The sequence below is a fragment of the Protopterus annectens genome, chromosome 1.part2, assembly GCF_019279795.1.
Source record: "Protopterus annectens isolate FY-2018-M chromosome 1.part2, PAN1.0, whole genome shotgun sequence".
NCBI lineage: Eukaryota > Metazoa > Chordata > Ceratodontiformes > Protopteridae > Protopterus > Protopterus annectens.
In genome coordinates this window covers 1,166,642,776-1,166,667,910 of record NC_056727.1, presented here as the reverse complement: position 1 = coordinate 1,166,667,910, position 25,135 = coordinate 1,166,642,776, and positions in this window count along the sequence as shown.

The window sequence follows — 25,135 nt, the reverse complement described above, 5'->3', positions numbered from 1 at the left end:
AGGCTATCTTTGCGGTAAACATTTATTACTCAATTTACTGCTATACTCTTACTGCATTTGAAGCTACTCATTTGTATCGTCTAATCATTATTAGTTACTGCATCTGGATTCATTGAGTTAGGTGGCTCATTGTTCATTGTTTTTACTGGTTATATAAAAACCTCATTAGCCTATTGGCTGACACTATTTAGTTGAATTTGTCAGTGTTACTGATTCCCTTATTGACCAGTAGTCACAGCTGTTTAGCTTATCCTTAAGTCATATATTAGTTTATAACCTTTTTCTAGCCCAGTCATTTATCCTGTTTATTATCTATATTATACCCCTTCATCTGTACTGGACATATGGACACTCAGTCAGCATCTTCCCCTTTTGTAGCCAGCCTAATGGCATTAGGTACTTGAGGCAGTTACCAAAAACTCTTGATTGTTACCTCATAATGATTCGGTATGTGACAGATGTAAGACTTCAGAACATATTCAGTAAACACAACACATATGCACATACAGCAAGGAGCACTTCCACTAAATGAACTTGTGCTGAGGCTGTTAAGAGTACACTGCCTGAGCCTCCCAGGTTAAAGGCTAAAAAACCTCAATACACAGCAACATACTCACCTTCACCCTTCACACCCACACCTAAGACACATACCTCTAAGACCCACAAGGCTGCAGACTCCAAGCCCTTATGGCCCGCTGAGACTACATCAAGCCATAATAATGTCTTAGTGATAGGTGACTCTACTGTAAGGCATACACGCACCATGTTCACAATGATGGATAAGAATAGGGTGACAATTAACTGTCTTTCTGGAGCCAGGATCCAGGATGTAACAAGGGCTCTTAGATCCCACCATCCTGATTAATATGATTATGACCTGATAGTGGTCCACATGGGGGTGAACAACCTTAGACACTCTACCCAGAGGAACATGCAGGAGGATATGCTTGAGCTTGTCATGCATGTGTCTGCGGCAGGAAGGACACTGGTCTTAAGTGGTATTTTGCCAGCACCCAAATAATGCAGAGATTCAAAAACAAGATAATTGGCTTTAATAATTAGATATGTAGTTTGTGTCATTCTAGGGGGGATCTTAGTATGTGTCAACTTGGGATGAGGTGGTTGACAAGTCTTTATGCTTTGCCAGAGATGGCCTTCGCCTCTCTTATCAAGGCTTTACATCCTGTCTAAAGCCTTTGCTGTACAATAGTGCCTTTTTAGTCCATCAATAGACATTCCAACCTAGTAAATTCTAATTTGGAACACATTTATGTGTTTCTACTCAATATCTAGACTCTTAGCAAAAGAAAAAAAGAAAAAAATGCCAGAACTTGAGGCTTTCCTGCAACTTGAGCACATTCATAAGCATATAGTTACAGAAACCTGGTTTCAGAGCAATAAAAGCACTCCCTCTATTCCTGGGAATAATGCCAATTATGCCTTCAAACCTACTGGCAATTGTGGGGGAGCATCAATGTTTGTCGAGGATATCATCACCTCAAGACAGATTCTTGGGATGCCACATGTGAACTCCAAGTCCAAGTCACCCTAAACCAGACTAATTGCTACTTTGTAGCAAGCCATGGAACACCCTCTATGTCTCATCCTGAGCATGATAGCTATCTTAATACATTAGATGAAATTCCCATTAAAACCAAGACCTTTCTACTGAGGGACTTCAGCTATCCATCAATAAACTGGCTGACCTATGCAGCCATTGGTTGGCATGTACAGCACTTCTTTGTCATTATAAATGCTAACTCTCTTTCACAGATAGTTAAACATTCTACCGGGGGGCCAGTATCCTGGATCTAGTCCTCACAAATGTGGCCACTTCTCAGACAGCTCCATATGTATCATCATGTATTGTTAAATCAGACGATAATTTAGTGACCTTTTCCTTTAAAACTGGTGGTACTTCATTGTAAATCATTCTCTGTTTAGAGACTCCTCAAAAACAAAACTTTTTCACTTACTTGATGCCTTAAATAAATTCTGCCGTAATCCACCTGTGAATGACCCTATTGCTTCTGACTTCTCTCACTTAAATAGTTGTAGTGATAAGGCAGCCCCTATCTGCAACAAATATAATTAAAAATTTAAAAACAAAGCCCTGTGGTGGAATACCCATGTAAATAAATTATATAATAAGAGAAAAAAATGCTTAATGCTTAAACAAGGTCTCATTTCTACCTATCTTGAGAGCAACTTAAGCATATTAATGTAGAGCTTAATGGAACCATTAGGAAGCTCAGAGCTGGGTATGACATTAAAATAGTCATTAAAATAAAAAGTAACACCAACTTTTTCTTTAACTACGTCAGGAGGTTAAGTACTAAGACCCAACAGTGTTCAGAGCTAGTCCACAAAAATAGTATACTCTCTGACACAAAGGAAATAGCTAATATCCTAGCTAACAAATTTAGTACTAAATTTACTCCACCTACAGTCATAGCTATCCTACAGGATTCACAGTCCTAGCCAATCCCTTAATTACAATGGTACACGTTCTCTCAGCCTTTTCAAAAACTAAGAATACTTCATCCATGAACTCTGACAGCATACCAGGTTGCCTGATTATCAATGCCAAATACGGCCTTTCTGAACTCCTGTTTAAACTCCTTAATCTAAGCCTCTCCAGTGGTTACATTTCTGAAGCCTGGACATAGATCTAGTAGTCTCACTAGCCTCATATGTAAAGCTATGGAGTGTGTTATCTCAGACTTCAATAATCTGTACATTGAATATCTCTCAGCCCTGGACCTTCAGACATAGCCTACTTCTTACTTTGCTTGACAAGTTATGCAGAGTAAAGCTGCTCTACTTGCCCTGAGCACACTATACCCCACTGAAATACAAAGACACAGGCTACTACCTAGAATCATACACCTTTGCACCTTCTGCACATCCCTTTAGGATAACTTGTGTAATTTAGTTGTAATATAGTATCTATGATTTTTGCATTATGCAAGTGTATTAAATGAGCACCATAATGGCCTGCTTATGGGCCTCATTAGCACATGCATTAGCGTCCCCCCCCATACTACATTTACGTGTGAAATCCAGACTCTCACTATCTGAGCTGTGTTGCTACATAACCCTTGGGCTGTGAATCAGGGCTGGGTTGCCTAATATATAAGCTGTGCCATGTGGCTTTAGATACTACTTAAGTATGAATCCTGGCTCTTGTGTTAATCTGGATTATTTTAATACTTAAAATTTACATGTTGAGCACATACATGAAAATAGCTAAGGAACCTGATTTAGATGGTAGATTACATCTTAAAATCAAGTTCAGCTTTTGTCCTTAAAAAAGGAGAAATATAACAAATCAATTGCTGTGCTGGAAATGGAGACTGACAGAGACTAATGCACACTTTATCCTGACAAATTGCTATACATGAACACAAGCATGAACATGATCTTTTTAAAGCAAATAATACTATTCTGTTACATCTCTTACCTGTTTATCGCCGCCATTGAATATGATTTCATTATCTGTAATATTCAACTTTTGTCCTTCAGATTTACTTGGGTCATATCTGCCGACCCCTGGTGTGGTCACATATCCACTTGTGCTCACTCTCCAGTTATTCAGCCTGTATATTCCAGGGGTGTATCCATCATTGTTGAAGAATATCTCATCATTCAGAGGTGTTAAAAAGTGAACATTTTTCAAATAATGAAAGAGCTGCAAAATATATGTGAATATTAACCTTTCTAAACTGTTTTTTTTTTTTTAAACATTTGTAGACAAACTTCAGTTTCCATGTCCCAGAGCAGTAGAATAATCTCATCCCCACAGATAATTTTGTTCTTGGATATCTACAAATAGAAACTCTGTTAAAAATAACATTAATCTTAATGTTGAAGTATAGTTGCACAAAAAAGTTGGCTGGACGCAGTTTTGTTTGGTAGCAAATTTTGACTTTTGTGATCTGTGGTCTGTTTTGGGAAAATAAATCTGAACAGTAGTCTTCTGTTTTTGTTTTAAATGTTCTTTTTAATCATTTGAATTGCTCTTCTCGTAGAAAATTTTAATGTTGTTTTAATGGTAAAACATCTAAAGATACCAAAAATATCAGCAGTTTAAGTCTGTGATTTTTAATATTTAATATGAAATTATAAGTGCTCTGTTCCAAATGCAAAGTAATTTGCAGCTGGAGCAAGACACAACATGGCTTATTACTTACTAGGCTTGCCATTTTGGGAGACCATTGAGGAACACAGTTCAGGTTCCCAAATACCCCAAAGCACTGCCTGATTATGTAACTTGCTTAAAGTCACAAGCAAATACAGGCTACTGGAATCAAACTACGGACCATATAAAACAACTCATTAGCAGCTCATAGCCTTAAACCTCTGCACTACTGTCAAACAAAATTAATGAAATTGCCAGGGACAGGAACAGAACCCAAATTCCAGAATCAAAGGTGAGTAATTGAACGACTAGGCAGGTTTTATTGCATGTAGATGGCAAACATGGCCAGCATAACATTGTATTTATCTAGAGCTGACATTTATGGGATGAGGATGCATTGTATAATGGTGTACAAATAAGCACGGTGTGCATGAACCAATCCCAAAGGATCTCTTCAGAGATGCTGAAGTACTTCATGTGGCATAACAACATGCCATAAAATAATGGAGGTGTACACCTGTATCATTTGGCCCCAGTGGGAACTGAGGATCCATCAGTGAGTCAGACATTTGTGTTGCACATGTAACGGGATGTTTGGTGTATTCTGATGATGCCATTAGTGTTTTATCTGAATAGTGAAATGGCTGTTAATCACCCAATCTAATATACAATGCTGCCTAAAATGGTGGGATGAACTGTACATGTATAGGAAGCATATATGCTGGATGCATTACTATACAGCCTCAGCAACATGCAAGAAAATTGCATGAGTAGCTTACTTAGAACTCTTTTGGTTATTGATTACTTACCAATGAAGTTCAGTGGGAGACTGCTAAGTACTGCTGTGCTATATAACAGGAGATTTCATTGTGTCATAAAGTTACCCCACCATTAAAGTCTCATTTTGATATTTGTTATTTTTTGCATACAAAAGCTGTTACTTGCTGCTGCAGGTTGGAGATACTTTGTGCATCTAGTCTGCCTTTTGTCTATAGTCAGTGGCCTGCAGCTGTTCTGCCTGCTGCAATTTCCCATCTTCACATTCATCTACCTTAGCTACCCTTGAATACATGAGATGAGTCATATTCTATATCCAACACTTCCACACACTAGCATCTCCACCATAAACTAAAACTTCCTGCAGTCACTGCTGTAATTTATTTTCACTTTCACAGCTGATGCCCTCTACAACCTCTTTGCTGTGATTTCTCAGTCCTGCCTCATTCACAGTTCTTTTCAAATGTTAACTCCAGGGTATAGCCTCCAAGTCCTTCAGATTCCCTTGCTAATACAGCTCCTACATTGCCTTAACCACTCTTGTTCCTTTCCTTTGGAGGTTTGCCAGTAACATTATGTCCCTGCACAGCCTCCAGAACTGCATGTAATAGTCCAGATGAGGTCTGACCAAAGCCCATTAGAGTAGGAGAATGATACTAATGTCCATGCAGACTGTTTCCTAAGGATGTAGCTGACCATCTTGTTGACTTTGACTGTAGCCTTTTCACTCTGCTCTTGATCACCTAGTGTTGTTGTAATGGCCACTATCAAATCCCTCGCCAAAGATCACGTGTGAAAATAGAGTTTTCCGCAAAGTGGTGAAAAGTGGTGGCAAGCAGAGGGGAGGACGCAGGGGAAAGAATAAAGGAATTCGCAGGAAGGTAGTAGGAGAGATCCACAGCTATCCACTTCCTCAAAACATAAATGTAGACGTGTAGGCAGAATTTGCTGAATTTGGACTATCACCATAACAAGGGTAGGTGACAACAACAGAATAATGTACAGCCAACTGTACTAAATCAAGTGTGTCAAGAAGATACATAGGTGAAGTGGAGAAGTAGGTATGGGTCATTATTTATTTATTTAGTTCTTTATGTTTTGTGGGACAGGTGCCCATTTTTCTAACTTTCAAAGAGAGGGGAATGTTGGGGAAGGTGTTAGGGATGTTAAGGTCAGGCAGGAAGTTTAGGGAAGGAAGCAGACACAGACATACAGTATGAACAAGACAGACAATGATGTTAATGGAAACAAAAGGTTGGGAGACACTATGAAAGTGGGATAGGTAGGGGACATCAGAGTTGTTGTCACATCAAGCCTGAGAACAGTGAGAATCTAGTCCTTGTCATCAGAACCATGATCACTGTCTCCTTTATCATTTTCCTGTGTCAGTGTTTGATGTGGCATCATCTTGGCAATATCACAGAGCACCTTTTTTACATGACCGATTTGGGCAATGAGGCCCCTTTCCATTATAGCCTCCACCAGCCCTGCCAGCTCTTGGTGAGTAATACTCTCGGCTGTTTCATGCATTCTGTATCATTTAATACAGATAGGTTGGTATACTTACACAACTGTGGGATGTCAGCAGTCCTAAACTCATTTTCCAATCAGCTAAGGAGGTCCTTCTTGGACCATTTAAGGTCTCTATAGTGATGGTAGCAATTCTGTCCAGGTTGTAGGATGCCAGTAGCACTGGAGACAGCCTTGGCTACTTTGTTCCAAGTCTCAGTTTTCTACTAATACCCAATATAGTCCCACTTCAGTAGTCTACAGCTGTAGTGCTTCATGGAGTGCCACAAAAATCTTGGACTTCTCAACACCCCATCTCTGTGCTCTAAATTTATCAGCATCATCTCCCACACCAGCCATCTCTGCAGAAGTCAAGCAGCAACTCTAATTCTGAACTGGAGCCAAATTCTAATCTTGAGTTTAACAGCTAGTGTGCAAACACACACCACTATGTTAATTGCATTTCTGCAATGGAAAGCACACACAACTATGCTAATTGCATTTGTACAATGGAAAGCATAGGGAGGCATTTGAAAAAAGGAAGGTATGTTAGCAAACAGTAAAGAAGATGTGGATCATGGCAATGAGATTTCTCATATCTGATGCACAATCTATTCACACTTTTGCAAATGGTCAACACTGACAAGCTCAGTGGTTTTGATTGTTAGCTCTGCTGTTTTGGAGGTTAAATAGGATGACTTCATAGGATCATGGGATTATAGCAAGTTACTAGGCTACTGGCCCTGAGGCCCTTACAAGCCAACAGATTAGCCCATGTTCCCACAAGTCAGCACCCGATGCCCCTGTCCAGCAAGGACACAGGTGGAATCCCAGTGTGTATTTTCTATTTCCCATCCAGTCATACAGGTTCCTCTTAAATAGGGATAATGAAGTACTCTGCTTGAAGTGGAGACGGAATCTATTCTACAGATGAGGGAATCTCTGGGAGACAAATCTGTCCCACCAGCAAGTCCTATTGATTTCACAGACCAAGTTGAGTATCTGTGTGTGGACCATGTAAGTGGAGTTTGGCTTGTGGATATGCAGCAATTGCATCAAGGTGGGGTCAGAGATTGCTCTGTATGCCAGACATAGATCACCTTTGAGGAGTCTGTATGAGACAGATCAGAGGGACAAGGCTTTTAGCTTATGCATTTAGGATAGATTTTTAAAGCCCTGGATTCTTCTGGTAAGGAACATTTGTGGTCTGTCCAGCTGCTGCATGTACTTTATGAGATGCTGAAAAGGGCATTATACTCGATGATGTGCCTGATAAGGGAGGAATATAAGTAAGTTATGACTTCCTTGTTCTTGGAAGAAATACTCTTACTAATGAGGTGAGCCATGTAGAAAGCTCTCCTTACAATGGAGGCAACATGGTGGTGAAATGTTAGATTGCTGTCAATTTGGGTGCCAAGGTCGCTCACAATTGCTTGCATGCTTAGGACATTGTTATTAATGTGATAATTTGTGGAGACGTCACTCTTCCCAAAGGGGATGATGATGCATTTTTTTGGCATTTAGTTTGGGGCCCTGTTTCTGGCATCCATCATTTGTCTGGGTGATACCCTCTTGTAGTATGTTTACATCACTAGCAGAGTTGATGACAGTGCCCAGTTTGCAGGCATCTGCATACTTGGTCATCCATAGACCTCTAGTTTTGGCTTGCACCTCAGAGAAGTATATCCCAAACAGAAGGGGCCCCAAGACCAATCACTGGGGTATGCCACTTATTACAGGTCTACTACTTGAGGTAGCTTCCCCCATTTTGATTGAGTGAGTTCTATCATGAGCTAGTTAGCTACCCATCTGGTCACATACAGATTTACACTAAGTTGGGATAGTTTATCTATTATGCCTGAGTGGTGATTAGTGCTGATGGCCCTTGGCCAGGTCAAGGTAGGTGGCATGCACCATCTTCCCCTCATCCATGGCTTTGATGACTGACTCAAAGAAATCTACCAAATTTAAAAGGTATGATCTCCCCTCGACAAAATCAAACTGTGTGGGTGTGTGGGATTAAGCATTTGAAGATTGTCAATGTCCTTGTTAATGTGGCCCATGATAATGCATTCCATGGCCTTGCAAATGAGACTAGTTAGGCTGATGGGTCTATAATTGCCTGGATCAGTGGATGCTCTACCTTTGTGCAGAGGGACAATGGTGACATCCTCCACTCAGCTGGGACAAAACCAGTACTTAGGGTTAGACTGAATAGAGTGCCTAATGGTGCTGTGAATTCCTGCCTAAGTTGATGCAGGATGCAGCCTGGGATGTTATTGGGTCCCATGGAAGCTGTTTTTAGCCTTTGAGATGACAGTAATGGGGTGGGGGGCAGGTGCTGGAGATATTCTGGACTACTGAAGGGAGGACAGAGGGGGTGACATTTTCACTGAACCTGTCTGCCAGCATGTTGGCTATATCCATGGCATTTGTGTATATGGTGTTCTTGATCATTTGTTCTGAGCAGATTTGTGTGTTTTTCCTCTTAGATTGTGGATGTATGTGAAGAAGACCTTATGATTGTCTTTAGCAGCTGTGGCCAATTTGGACTCAAATTTAACTTTGGAGGACTTCACCAGTACGCTTATTTGCCTGTTTAGGCCAAGGATAGATTGCTTCCAATTTGGCACCTGTTCCGTCTTGGCCCTGGACAACAATTTTTTTCCTCTGATGTCCACCAGACAGGTTTACTCTGTTCTGAAGAGGAGCAATTTGTCCTGTTACTTATTGCTGAATCCATGCATTTACATAAATGGTCATATAGTACTTTGTTGTAGGTTTGGACATTAGTGCCAGCTCCTTCTGTTGGGGAGGTGTCTAGGAAGCTGTTTAAACCTTCTCTCAGGAGGTTGTAATCAGCTTGGCATATAACCTTCTGGAATTACATACTGTAAAAAAGTTAGTTGACTAATGTGGGAATCAAACTAAGGAAGAAATCATGTATAACTTTCAAGCAAGATGATTATTTGTTAGTACTACAGGAGAACTCCTTTTCAGCCATGCTCATTACAGATCAACTGCATCTAGTATGAATGGAGATGAACTTTAGATAGGCCTGTATGTGTGTGAATTGCTGGAAATGCTGTGAAATGTATTCCAATAAAGGAGGCAGCATTACTGTTTGTAAATGTATGTTAGATGGATAGACTTTCATGAGTTGACTAATACAAGGTGGGGTATGATATAAACATTCTTCACTACCCATACTGTCCTAAACACACTGTTGGGCTATGGGAGGAGAGAAGATTTTTAACTTAAGCACTCTGCCATTCATAGACATGCAAGTGCATTTTTAAATCACTGTCATAATTATCTTGCATAAGCAATTACACAGACATTCAATTGTGTTTCAAAAGTAAATCATTTGTGATATGCTACTTAGAAAAAAATATTTATAAAAGCATTGAGACATTTCTTGCAATAAACATAATTATGATAGCTAAAAGTATTTATCAAAGCATGAATGAAACATTTCTTGCAGTAAACATGATAGCTAAAAGTATTTATCAAAGCATGAACAAAACATTTCTTGCAATAAACATAATTATGATAGCTATCTGTATGTAGTGCTACGTTCCTAATCAAAGTGCTCTTAGAAATTGCATTCCGACACCCTTTGTAAAAAAACAAGTGTTACTTTTATTAGAATCCTGGATCACCTGTGTTCTAGCTCTAAAGTCAGAGCATTTACACTTGGAACCACAGAGACAGTTGCACAGGAGCTGGACGTTCTCCACTCAGTACAGTCCAGAATATTGTCTGCACATTGCCACTAAGCCTATTTCTACTACAGAAGGCTTCTCAAATAAAAGTTTTCACTTTTTATCTTAAGCAGGTAATCCTGACTGCATACTGCAAAGCAGCGAGCAACTGTACAAGGCAAGAATCAGGGAAAAAAAAGCGTATGAAGTTCAGATGATAGTAAGTCATACATCTGGAGAAATAATTTGGACATTCCCTTCAGATTGTATGGACCTGTACCCCAGAGCAACTTTGTTCAGGAGCCAAAGTCATTGCATTTACAGCTTCTGCCACAGAAAAAGGTATACAGCATGTGCACATCACTCACTCATTAGAAGTACCACGCATCAGTGACAAGGCTATTTGCAGCAATGAGGATTTCCGAAATGGAAGTGTTCACCCTTTCCTTCAACTGTGAGCCCTATTTGCACTCTCTCTCTCAGCTAAATAGTGCTGCCATAATACAGGTGAAAAACATATACAAGTTTAATTCCACACAACAAAGCACAAGATGCATTTTCACATCTGCTGCAAACATTCCAAGCAGCTGTGGTTTCAAGTTGAATTCAAATCCCGCATCTTCTTTCCTGTTTCTTTAAAATCATTTCATTTAACCCATGTTCTGCAATGATACTTGGATGCAATGCAGAATTTCTTCTCTTACTGCTGATCAGACTGCTGTAGCAATCCACACTTGTGCCAGTCTAAAATGCTCTACTAATAGCATGACACCTTGGGCAGTGGACTCTCGCTCACTGCTTTGAAATGGTGCCAGTCAATAATGTGCTTTGTCAAAATCCATGCAAGTGAAGAACAGAAAAATAAGAAAAAAAAAAATAAAAACAATTGTCAGTATTAACAAATATCTGGGAATAATAAAGAAAAGGCAGGATTGTGAAGTTTCCTAGCTCTATGCATGTTACAACCTAATCAGATGCTCAGAAAATATGCATTGACTCTGTCAGACAGCGCACTATCTGGAACTAAACTTTCAAGTCGGAGCAATAACAACACACATTGTGTTTCTTGACCCTCTGTACCACCAACACAGGACTAGCAAAATGTTCTTTTCTCATTTGCTTGAACATGTATGGATCAATGTGAAACTGACAAATACTTTATGCTGCTAATAGCCTACACCATTTTAATGTCAGGTTGCAAACAGTGCCAGCTATTTTTCTCTTTTTTTCTGAGCATCTCCCCCTCTTCTCAGCTTAATTACAGAAATGCAATGTCATGTCCATTTATTTGTGTCTTTGTTTCAGTGTTCAATATAGCTAATCAGCATTCTAGACAGATTTTAAGCAGAGAATGGACAGTGTGCTCTTAGTAGAAGAATATCAGTGTTTTTAAGATTGTTCTCATAGCTCCCAAGGTGCTTACACTTTTTATTTTAAGTCAGCTCTGCATGATACAAAGGGTTCAGAGAGAAGAGTCACTTCAGTATTGCTTGTTGCTCTTGTCAGAGCAATCAGTAGGACTTGAAACCATTAGAAGCAAACAATTGTTATTGCTCCTCCCTGCAGTTCCAGGGCATGTGAATGCAATTGTTTAGCTACATGCACCATGTTTACATCCCTTACACCAAGTGATTTTTTTTTTGTTTTTCAGGAATGCTAATGATTTTACCCCTCATTTGCATAGTGACAGTGCTCAGGAAGCTGAATCTATACTATATAATGGCAATAATGTAGCTTTGAAAGTGGAAGGAGGGGAAACTGATTGGATACAGACAGACCATTACTGCCAGCTTCCTGGAGGAAATCATTCTACAAATTACTGCACTATTTCATAAGTTATGGTTGTCCTCTTCAGGCCTTGTTCATTTGGGTTTGAATTAGGGTTGCATATATATCTGATGCACAGACTAGATAGGTAAGAGACACAGTATGCAGGTAGTTTATCTTCTTATGCATTTGTTTGTATAATACAGGTTCCAAGCATTCCTTGACATTGCTGCCATTATAAGTCATGTGATTTGGGGCTGTCTCTCTCCGTTATCTGTACACAGACATTAAATTGGTAATTAAAATTTGTAATTTGTCGACATCATATGGCATCACTTTTTTATTATTTGTTTGTGCTGAGGTTGTTATATGTATGCCTTTGGTGGTGAGTGTGTGCTGACCTTTGAGTCTTAGGTGGTGAGTATGTGTGCTATCCTATGTGTCTTAGCAAGGGCCAGGGCATATTGTGCGCACCTACATTTGCCAGCTACCTCTGCATCTCGAGGTTCTCTCTCAGAATTTGTGTCTGTATGTGCTGGAAATGTTTCCCCTTCCTGTGGTCAGGCAGTGTGTGGTCCTGGCCCTTGCTGCTCCTTTTGCAGACATTTCCTCAAGATGATATTGTGCAATATGGCACAGACTGTGAGAATTTCTGCACAGATGCCTGGTTCATACAGCAGGGCACCCCCTGATGTGTCTAGACAGTGGAGTTATGACGTTGGCATGCCAAACACATACTTTATGATATTTCTAGTATGAGCATGGGCATTGTTGTATCCTTCCTCTGTGAGTGTGCATGCATTTCTGATGGGGGTCAAAGCCACGGTTTCAGTGCATAATCTGCATCATGCTGTACATAGCCTTGAGGAACATCACCCCTGGCAAACCTTGTGCAAAGCTGTCAAGCGTGTTGTGGGTGTGAATCATGGTAACTGACCGGGTTGCTTGCACAAACATTGAGGATCATCTTTTAGGCATTACAGACAACCTGGCGGTTGATTAAGTGAACCCCTTCCTGTTGCAGAATATCCTTCCCTGTCCACCATGTGGGGATTCAGAGAAGTGGGCTGCAGAAAATATTCCTGCATTGTTCTTGCTCTATTCTCTGATGTGCATGGAAAATCAATGTACTACCTTGCACGTTGTAGCATAGCATTAAGACATAGATGCAATATTCTCGAGGCTGAGGTCTGACAACCCTAGTATATCCTCTATGGGTCTCTAGAATGTACCAGTAGCTAATATCCTTAATGCTTACTTTAGTTTCCACCAGTATAGGTTCTTAAATTAACTGTTCATGAATCTGGCCTTATATGATTTACTTTTTATGGCCATTGCAAATCAGCCTGTTACTTTCAGTATTAGGTATTGCAAAATGAATGAAATTATACTGTCTGTGTCTTCCTACAGAATACAGATGGAGGCTGTATTACTTCAACAGTATCTGCTGCACTTGCAAGTTTATATAATGTTCAGCTGCCTAAATTACAGAATTGCTACTAAACTAAAACAACCAAAGGCTTTGAATTTTGCATGGTTGAAATAAGTACAGCTGCCAAGCTAGTCACTGGCTTTGTCTGACAATATAGCAGAGGGACATGAGAATGTAAGTTGTTAAATAAAGAATAACATGTAGGCGTGGGTTTTATTTCCTCCTCTTGTTTATTATGCCCAAGGAAGGTTATAGTACAGAACTACTTAGCCTTATCAGACTTAACATTAAGTACAATGCTGCCTTTGGCATGTATCTGACCAGGCACTTGCAATGGTTGGAATGCCCGCAAAGGTTTCTCACTGGGAGAATTCAGGGCATGATATCTTGTCCTACACTGACTGCCTAAAGACTCTGTCTCTTTATTCAGTCTCCTACAGGCTGCTGACAGAGGATCTTTGCTAGGCTTACAGGCTTCCTCAGATTCAGCCCTGATGAATCTGCTACACAGGCTCATAACAAACAGCACCAGTAACTCTAGATCCAGGGATCTGAAGTTCACTTGTGACATTAACAGAGTATGCTACACTGACAGATATATGTCCCAAAGGATCCCCATACTATGGAATATGCTCCCCATCCATATAAAATAGAGTTCATCCCTGACCCTATTCAAATTCAAATGAAACTTTGACAATTGGATGGGAAATCATAAATTTACTCCCAGTCTGGCTGCCATGTCCCTTATGAACAGATGTTATCAATAAGAAAAGTATTATCCTAACATACTTTCCCCACAAAAATCCTTAGTTACCTCCCTACTAACACCCCCATGTAGATGCCCATGACTAAAATGGTTTAGGGTGTGTGGCTAGCCTTGTAAGGGCCCTAATGATCATTAGCCTAGTAACAACCTATGAACCCATTAATCCATGTAATTCTGAACAAGTTATTTATCTAAAAGTTTCCATGTTAGACAAGACTGACTTACATTCCTGGGCCTTACTTGGTTATATAAATAAATTCATACAGTCATACATTACTTCCAGTTATTTTTATTAAACTTCCTGTGGTCTTTATAGTAGTGCATCCCTTTCCCAACATGGCCTGATGCTTGCAAGATATTGCACAGTTGTTTATGCTCATTGACAGTCATTTCTAAGGCATTGTTTCCTTCACAGTCCTTGTCCATTGATTCCAAAGACTAAGGTGGTTTAAATCTGTTGTTTATCAGAAGCTGTTCTTTAAATAGGTTTATTGGTTCATAGGTAGGTACTAGGCTATCTGCCAGAAGGCATTTATAAGCCTAGCCGGAATGTGTTGGCTTTCGCCACCCCCTTAGATTAGTTCCCTGTGCCTCTGTCCTGCAGAGCTATTGAAGTGATTCCTGGGGTAAACTTTCTGTTTCCCATCCACTTGTCAAGGTTTCTCTTGAAGAGGGTTAGTGAGGAGATCTGCCTAATGTAGATTGAAATCTTGTTCCAGAGCATGGGAAGTCTCTGGGACAGGAATCTATCTCTCCATCATGTCCTATTTATTGTTGTGGTGAGGTTTAGATCCCTGGAGCATGTGGCTCGAGGGGATATGGTTTTCTTTAGGTGGACATGTCCATCAATTCTGGATTGGACATGGCCTTGTATGTCAGGCAGAGATCACCTCTGAGTAGGAGGTATGCAACCGAGTACAGCTGGAGTTTTTTTCAGTCAAGCTGCATAGGGCATCTGCTTGAGGCCAGTGAGCCTCTTAGTGAGGTACTTCTGTGGTCTTTCCAGTTGTTGCAGGTGTCTTGTAAGGTACATCCCAAATGGTGCATTGTACTCTGTGATGGGTCTGCTGAGTGATGCATAGAGGGGCCCAATGACCCCTTTTGATCTGGATGCAAACCCTTTTGTGATTAGGTGGGCCACATAAAAGGATTTTCTAACCACGTTGGCAATGTGATTATCAAAGGAGAGATTACTATCTACTTGGTTTCCCAGATCCTTTATTATGTCTTCCGTATTTTTAGGGCTACCACCTATGTGGTAGTTTGTGGGTACTTTGTTTTTTCCAAAGGGGATGACTATGCACTTTTTGGCATTTAGCTTGAGGCCATGGTTTTGACACTAGGTCTCTGTCTCAGTGAGACCCTTTTGGAGGATGTCTGTGTCAGCCAGAGAGTCAATTATAGCCCCTAGATTGCAGTCGTCTGTGAACTTAGTCAGCCATAGTCCTCCTGTGCTTGACTGTACCTCTGAGAAGTATATGCCAAACAGGAAGGGTCCTAGGACTGAGCCCTGGGGAATGTCACTTGTAACCGGTTTAGAGTCAGACCTAGCTCCCGCAACTCTTACAATGTGGCTTCTGTCCATGAGCCAGTTGGCAACCCATCTCATGACATAGGGATCTATGTTCAGGCTGGTGAGCTTGTCTATAATACCTGAGTCGGGAATAGTGTCAAAGGCCTTTGCAAAGTCTAGGTAGGCTGTGTGGACCACCTTTCCCTTGTCTATAGCCTTGGTAACTGTCTCAAAGAAGTCCACCAGGTTTAGCAGGCATGATCTGCCCTTAACAAAGCCGAACTGGGTAGGGACCAGTGTTTGGAGGTTTCCAATGTCTCTGTTAATGAGATCCATGATGATGCACTCCATAGCTTTGCAGACCAAGCTAGTCAGGCTTATAGGGCAATAGTTCCCGGGGTCTGTTGTGGCTCCACCTTTGTGGAGTGGAATAACTGTTGCTGTGCGCCACTCTGTGGGCATGTAACCTGTGGAGAGGCTGAGTTTAAACAGTGTGTTTAGGTGAGGGGTTAGTTCATCTTTGAGCTCATGTAGAACGCAGACTGGGACACCATCCAGTCCCATTTATGCTGTGTTTTTGGCTTTGGAGAGGGCTGTTTTAACCTGAGTGTCTGTGATTTCAGGGACACTACATTCTTCTGGTATAGTTATGGGCTCTTTTGGGGGTGAGAGGCGGGTGAGGTTTGCACTGAACCTGTCTGCCAGGATTTTGGCTATATTGGTTGGTTCAGTGTATTTTGTGCCATTCTGCACTAACTCCAAGCAGATCTAAGACTTGCCACTTGACATAGCTAAAGAATGACTTGTGGTTATCTTTGAAGTCCATGGTAATTTTTCTTTCAAAGCTAGTGTTGGATGATTTTATGAGGGAACATAGTTTCTTGCTGATACTGATCAGGGATGTCTTCCCTTGGGATTTTACTCTTTTCTGTACTAGTTTCCTCCTTCTATTGTATAGTTTGTTTATGGCAGGGGTTCACCAGACTGGTTTCCTTTTCTTGGAGGAGTGAATCTTGGTTTTGCTTGAGATAGCACGATCCAGGCATTCTTGTAGGTGCCAGTAGCGTGCATTAGTAAAGGATTTTGCAGCTTGGATAGCATTATCCTTTAGAAGGGGGGCTTTGAAACTTCCCACCTCGGTCTTAAGTAACGTGAAGTTTGGTTTTGAAAAGTTTTTCACAGTGGTTTCTTTGACTGGGGGTGGTGTAGGCTATTAGCAGCATAAAGTATTTGTCAGTTTCACATTGATCCATACATGTTCAAGCAAATGAGAAAAGAACATTTTGCTAGTCCTGTGTTGGTGGTACAGAGGGTCAAGAAACACAATGTGTGCTGTTATTGCTCTGACTTGAAAGTTTAGTTCCAGATAGTGCGCTGTCTGACAGAGTCAATGCATATTTTCTGAGCATCTGATTAGGTTGTAACATGCATAGAGCTAGGAAACTTCACAATCCTGCCTTTTCTTTATTATTCCCAGATATTTGTTAAAACTGACAATTGTTTTTATTTTTTTTTTCTTATTTTTCTGTTCTTCACTTACATGGATTTTGACAAAGCACATTATTGACTGGCACCATTTCAAGGCAGTGAGCGAGAGTCCACTGCCCAAGGTGTCATGCTATTAGCAGAGCATTTTAGACTGGCACAAGTGTGGATTGCTACAGCAGGATTAGTTTATGATCAGATCTAATCAGCGAGGGGTTGACCTCCGGTGTGGAACACCGGTCACCCATTTTGGTGATGACCAGGTCCAATATGTTGTCACCTCTGGTGGGGGTGTTGACCAGTTGATCCAGGGCATTTGAGTTTATAAATTCTAGGAAATGTTGGGCAAGGGAGTCTGTACTTGAGTTTTTCTCCCAGTTAATGTTTGGGTAATTGAAATCACCCAATATCAGGGTGTTTGGCAGGACCTTTATATTTCCCAGTGTTTCCAGGAATGTGGAGTGGGGGTCCTGGGACATGGTGGGTGATCTGTAGCAAGATATAATTTGAATATCAGTTTTTCCCATTGTTAGTAGCACGTGGATGATCTCTGAAGCATTGTGCTGTGCCACTAACCTGGAGGTGTGGGTATCCTTGATGAATATGGATACTCCCCTGCCTTTTGTATTTCAGTCTGGGTTTTGTGGCCAAAATGTATGGTATGAGTTGTAGCCTGGTAGTGCTGGGGTGCTCTCTGGAGTCTTAAACCAGGTTTCTGTTACTGCACATATATTGATTTTCTCCATACTGAGGAGTGCCTTGAGTTCGTGCATTTTGAGGTTTAGACTTCTGGCATTGAGTAGCATTACCCTCAGTTTTTTGTTACTTGTGCTATTTACGGTGGTGGGTTTGTCTTTTTAGCCTTGCCTAAAAAAGGCACTATGGGAGTGGCAAGAGTCTTGGCCAGTATTCGAAAGCCTAAGGGTGACAGGTGCAAGCCATCTCTAGTGAAGAAGAGTGGCTTGTCGAGCATGTCATCCCAGGCTGACAGACACTGGATCCCCTTTGAATGACACCAGAAGCTTAGCCAATTGTTGAAATTGATAATTTTTTCTCTATACCATGGTATCATTCTTGGTGAGAGCAGGATACTACTCAGGGTTAGGGTCATACCGTCCTGGGCTACATGATCAGAGAGCTCCTCCATGTCTCTTTTCATGTAGTCCAGGGAGGTACGGCTCAGGTCATTCACACCAACATGGACAATGACAGAGTCATATTTGTACTTGCTCTGGAGTGACCTGAGTGCTTGTGTTATGTAGCGGATCCTGGAACCTGACAGGCAGCTAACAGTAACCTTCTCCTTGTTCAGCCTAGTGAGTGGAATGTCAGTGTGCCTGACTATAGAGTCACCTATTACTAGTGTGTTGGGCATGTTATTTTGCCTTAAGGGCTGTGATTGTGTGGCACACTGGTTTTGTGAAGTATGTGTTTCATGGTTTGTTTTGGGGGTGGAGATTGCTTGCATGCTTTAGAGGTCTCTGTTGCTTCTGCAGATTTTTATTTAGATCCTCTGAGTATGTTTTCGTGTATTTATGTGTGTTTTTTGCTGGTGCTGGTTTCAAAGATCTGTGTGAGACTGGTGGTGTGATACTAGTAATTCCCTTCTCCTCTTGACTCCCTGGTCCAGTCTTGGGTTGAGAGAGCTTAGCCTCCAGTTTGGCTGTATAACTGCATCTCTTGCATGTATTAGTTAGGTGGATTCACCAGTTGGACTGGAGAGGACACCTGAAACTGCCCTTTGGACATGCCTGGATAGGTACAGTGAACTGTTTTACTGATTGGCTGGTAAGGTCAAATAGAGAGCCTTGTCCTTCTCTACAGTATGGGGGGGGGGGTCTAGTGCTAAGGTTTATTAGTGCTTGCTTTGAGTTTTGAGCAAGTGCCGGTATGAGAAGTGAATGGTTTGAGTGCTTAAGTTGAAAGTTTGTCTAGTTCCAAGGGAAAAATTGAAGAGTATACTTTGGGGAGCCGGCAATAGTTATACCCTAGCTAACCGGCACTGCCCGGCGTGCAAAACCATGCATATGCGGGTTTTATACCAGGGAAATGAAAGAGATAGAAATTAGCCCAAAATGGCCAATAAACTACTAATTTCTGGTCTGAAACCACTCCTCCAGAGACAGATAGGCTGCTTAAAGCTCCCTCTCTCACAGTGAACAGAGAAACTTCCTTCTATTCACGTAAGGTATGGGCAAACACAGAAACTTGTAACACAGCCCTGAATTCAGCACTAACCTGAAAACTGGACTATACTAGCTTAGAAAGGCAGGAAAACAAGTATAGTTTTTGTTTTTTTGTTTGTTTTCAGAAAATAAAGCAGATACAATAAAAAAACACTTTAAATGCACAGAAATGGCTATCACACTTGAGTGTATAGCCTACAACAGTTAAACAGGTAATTTAAACACAAAAACAACTTTGTTAAAGTGCAGACAGTAAAATAAGCACAATATGTAGCTGAAACAAGCTTTTTAAATCACAGAAACTCTAGAAAATTGGTGTTTTAGGTGGAATTAGCTAAAGGCAGCAGGGAAAGGCAGAAAAATGATACATAATCACTCCAAAATCTCTCTTTTGTCTCTCTGCTGCTGTAGAACTCTGCAGGACACTAGGCAGGAGCTTGTTGAGCTGTATACTATATATGCATAATTTGCCGACAACAAAAGACTGGAAACAAACCGTAAAAAACAGTGCTTGAAACGCCAAAGAATCTTGAAGCCACAAAAGTTCCTTAACGCTGTTTTATTAGTAAAAATAAGGTTAGCGTTTTCGCTGCTCCCAACAAGTAGCTTCTTCAGAGGAAGTATGATCAAAAAGGCGCCAAACGTTTTGACCATATAAATACACATACACACATTACATCACTTTCTAGTGCCTTTTTGTAAACAACAAGCACAGTTCTCAATAAAATCTTCATAAATGGATTAATCCTCACATTAATTATAGAAAAACTATTATATCTATTAAACCTATATATCCGTAATACTTAAAACGTTAAAAACCACTGCACAAAATATATTGGTGTAGATGAATATACAAAAACATCTAGTGCAAAGCCTTTGAAAAAAAGACCATAACAAGCAACACACAAGATGTATTGACTACAGATGAATAGACTCTTAAAATCAAAAGAATATATGAAAAAATTCTAAAACACAATAAGAATAACAGTAAGAGTATGAAAACAAAAACAGAAACATTGTGGTTACCTCAAATAAGACCTATATTTTAAGACTGGGGCTATGTTGCAGCTCTCATTTAACCCAGGAATATTAAAGGCGTCCAATTTAAGTTGCCATTCTAACTCGCGATTCTCTAATAAAAGAGAAGTCGGACCACCTCTGATTGTGGTAGGTATGTGATCTATACCCATAAATAAAAAACTATGTCCTGGGTTGTTTACTATATGCTTCGCTAGTGCATTATCGCATTTACTGTTTTTTATGGCATAACAGTGTTGGTAGATACGTTCTCTAAATTTCCTGTCGGTTTTACCGACGTAAAAGGCTGAGCAGCAAACACAAAGTGCCACATAAATAATTGATTTTGTTTCACAATTGATTTTGAAATTAATATCATATTTGTTCTGCCTGATACTAAAAGTACTACCTGTGCGTATTACATTGCACCAGTTGCATGAGCCGCAACTAAAACAACCTTTAAGTCTATTAAGGAGGTTATATTCAGACCTCTTTTGTAATAGCTCTTTGATATTACTACCTCTTGTGTACACTATTCTAGGTTTAGTCCCCAGTTTATTCATCTGTAGTCAATACATCTTGTGTGTTGCTTGTTATGGTCTTTTTTTCAAAGACTTTGCACTAGATGTTTTTGTATATTCATCTACATCAATATATTTTGTGCAGTGGTTTTTAACATTTTAAGTATTACGGATATATAGGTTTAATAGATATAATAGTTTTTCTATAATTAATGTGAGGATTAATCCATTTATGAAGCTTTTATTGAGAACTGTGCTTGTTGTTTACAAAAAGGCACTAGGAAGTGATGTAATGTGTGTATGTGTATTTATATGGTCAAAAAGTTTGGCGCCTTTTTGATCATACTTCCTCTGAAGAAGCTACTCGTTGGGAGCAGCGAAAACGCTAACCTTATTTTTACTAATAAAACAGCGTTAAGGAACTTTTGTGGCTTCAAGATTCTTTGGCGTTTCAAGCACTGTTTTTTACGGTTTGTTTCCAGTCTTTTGTTGTCGGCAGTTTGTACATGGCTTCGGAACGTCCACAGAGTCCTGTTAGCCCTAATATTTTTGGGACAGATACTCCTGCTAACACGGACATCACCTCTTTACTTTTGGTGGTTTCCCAGAGGCTTGACTCGTTAAATTCACGTTTGGATACTATAGAAAAGAGTTGCTTCAATGGATTTCCATCGCTTCCTGTCCGCGAAATGAACATTATTGGTAACGAGCGAACAGCCAGCACCCTTCAGTGCTCTCTGCCAGCGGCTCAACCTGTACGCTCAGCTACTATACCGAACACTCAAAGGGATTTACCAGCATTGCCAACCAACAGCCCTACTGCGTTGTCTAACCAGGGGAATGCACTTATAGGCGTGCCATCTTTATCCGAATGGATTTCCAACACAGGTGACTTTTTTACTTTTTTCAAACCTCCTTTGAATGACTCGCCGGTGCTGACATCTGGTGTCCCTGTAGAGCGCTCTGATGACATTACAGAGAAACTCAGACTTTTGGACATCAAGACACTGAGATTAAGGAAACTGCAGCTTGAAGTAGCTTACTTCAAGCAATGTCTCAGTGAAGATATGATCCCAAAAGGACTAAGGAACAATTTCGCTCCTTCAAACCTTATTTCTGATAATGACTTTCTATCTGACTTACGAGCGCTTTTTCAAAAACAAGGCGCACAACTGATCGAACTGATTATTAAGTATTATTCTGTAAACATAGACAGACTTATACAAGAAATTAGCCAGCTCGATGAAGAGATTAAACTTAACACTAACTTTTTTAGATTTAAGTTTGATTATGCTCGTATTTTTTCGAGCATCGATGCATTTATGACCAAGATTAAATCTAATAAATCCAAAAAGTTATTTAGAGATAGACAGGCATATGAATACAACAAAGCCTACCCAAAATTAATTTCTGTTAATTCGGATAGAGGCAATATTGAACCTATTGAGAAAAGTGGGATTGAGGACAATTTGTCTTCAACTAATGGTAACGCCGAACCTTCGACAATAGAGGGTGAAAGCGGTCCCAGAAGAAGCAACAGGAATAGGAATAAGGCTGGCAAACATGAGATGCATAATGGGAACTTTAGTAATGGCAACCGTGATAACAGTAATACTAATTCTAATCAACCTTTTTTAGGGAACCAGAACAATCAGGAGTACAAGAGGAAGAACAGGAATTGGAACCGATAATCACATCTGACATGATTGCCTCTAGTACTGATTCCCCCACTATCCTACATAATGAAAAAGGTGACGTTACCATTTATAATTTTTCCTCACTAATATTGGAACCCGAGTTAATCGAGCTTCTTGCTCTGGGTAACACCTTTGTCCCGTCCAAACGGTGTGATGTAGCTAAATTACTTATTGATCTGAAATGCTATGTCCGAAAGCTTAACTTAAAACTCCTTTTCAATAACTCTACAGACAGTTCAATTAACTGTCTGAAACTATCCAGTTCTTTTAATCCCCCCTTACATGTTGCCTTGCGCATGTTTGAAAATGCATGCGAACTTGACATCAGGTATATGGATAAAACCCATCCGTCTACAATGAATAAATTCAATATCACAAGAGAACAACTGCTAGCTCTTAATCGCTTACACGATTCTTCTGTCAGGGTTACAAAACCTGATAAGGGGGGAGGGTTAGTTATTTTTGAAAAAACTCAATATACGGAAAGAATGCTCTCAGTCCTTGATTCTCCAGCTTACGAAATTTCCTCGCTTAATGAAATGAATGTTTGTATCAACAGACTGAGAGGTTACTACAGAGATTTATTTATCGACAGTAGAACTGATTCGGACACTTTTAAGTATATTGACATTTCCCAACCTAGAATTCCAGTTATGTTTGGCATACCCAAGGTCCATAAAAACCTTAGGGACCCGCCTATGAGAGCATTAGTGGATGGGAGGTCTTCTATCTCCTACCCTTGCTCTAAATACATTGACTTTTTGCTCTCCAAATACTTGAAGTTGATCCCAAGTATTTGTAAAGACTCTTGGTCTTTTTTATCGAACATTAACAGTATAGATTTTGACAGCTCCCATAACTTTCTCACAATCGACGTCGTCGATTTGTATACCTCTATACCCCATCAGGAGGCCATTGAATGGTTGGGGTTGTTATTAAAGGAATTAAAGGCTCCTAGAAATGAAATTGACAATGTTACGGAGCTCCTTGACATTGTCCTGTCTTCCAATTTTTTCATCTTTGAGAAGGAATTTTACATTCAAAAACAGGGGGTAGCAATGGGCTCCCCCTGTGGAGCCAGTGTACCGAATATGTTCATGGCCTACTGGGAGAAACACTTTGTCTTCAATCACCCAGTTTGGAAAGAAAAAATTTGCTACTACACCCGCTTTCTTGACAATGTCTTTATTCTCTTTAAAGGGGATGCAATTTTGGCACAATCATTTGTCGACCATCTTAACCAAACTACACCCTTCCTCAAATTCACATATCGATTTGCCACTGAAGAGATTGATTATCTTGATGTGAAACTGACTAAAGATCGAATTAATTCCAAATTTAAATCCATCATTTTTAGGAAGGACACATATGTTAACTCCTTCCTGCACTTCACGAGCTCTCACCCTTTCAAACTAAAGAGAGCTATTGTTAAAGGGCAGTTAGTTAGGGCGGTAAGGATGTGTAGTGAGCTTTCAGATTTTGTAGTAGAATGTTCATTCCTAAAAGACTTATTCGTCAATCGTGGATACCCACAAGGTACTATTGATGACTTAATATGTGAGGTTTAATCTAAGAGATCTAGGGGTTTCTATAAACCATTACTTAATTATGAAAATGTGGACATTTTAGACACAGGAGAGGTACTGGCTACTTCCAACTCCCCTACTAGCCCTTCCCGAAATACTAATTCAGAAATGATCGCCATGAAGTATCCCTTGAGCTTTATTACGACATTTAACTTGAATTCTAAACAGATTTCTGGAATAATTCAAAAGAACTGGTACTTCATCACTTGCAACTCACTTCTAGTTGAGAAACTGGGGACTAAACCTAGAATAGTGTACAAAAGAGGTAGTAATATCAAAGAGCTATTACAAAAGAGGTCTGAATATAACCTCCTTAATAGACTTAAAGGTTGTTTTAGTTGCGGCTCATGCAACTGGTGCAATGTAATACGCACAGGTAGTACTTTTAGTATCAGGCAGAATAAATATGATATCAATTTCAAAATCAATTGTGAAACAAAATCAATTATTTATGTGGCACTTTGTGTTTGCTGCTCAGCCTTTTACGTCGGTAAAACCGACAGGAAATTTAGAGAACGTATCTACCAACACTGTTATGCCATAAAAAACAGTAAATGCAATAATGCACTAGTGAAGCATATAGTAAATAACCCAGGACATAGTTTTTTATTTATGGGTATAGATCACATACCTACCACAATCAGAGGTGGTCCGACTTCTCTTTTATTAGAGAATCGCGAGTTAGAATGGCAACTTAAATTGGACGCCTTTAATATTCCTGGGTTAAATGAGAGCTGCAACATAGCCCCAGTCTTAAAATATAGGTCTTATTTGAGGTAACCACAATGTTTTTGTTTTTGTTTTCATACTCTTACTGTTATTCTTATTGTGTTTTAGAATTTTTTCATATATTCTTTTGATTTTAAGAGTCTATTCATCTGTAGTCAATACATCTTGTGTGTTGCTTGTTATGGTCTTTTTTTCAAAGACTTTGCACTAGATGTTTTTGTATATTCATCTACACCAATATATTTTGTGCAGTGGTTTTTAACGTTTTAAGTATTACGGATATATAGGTTTAATAGATATAATAG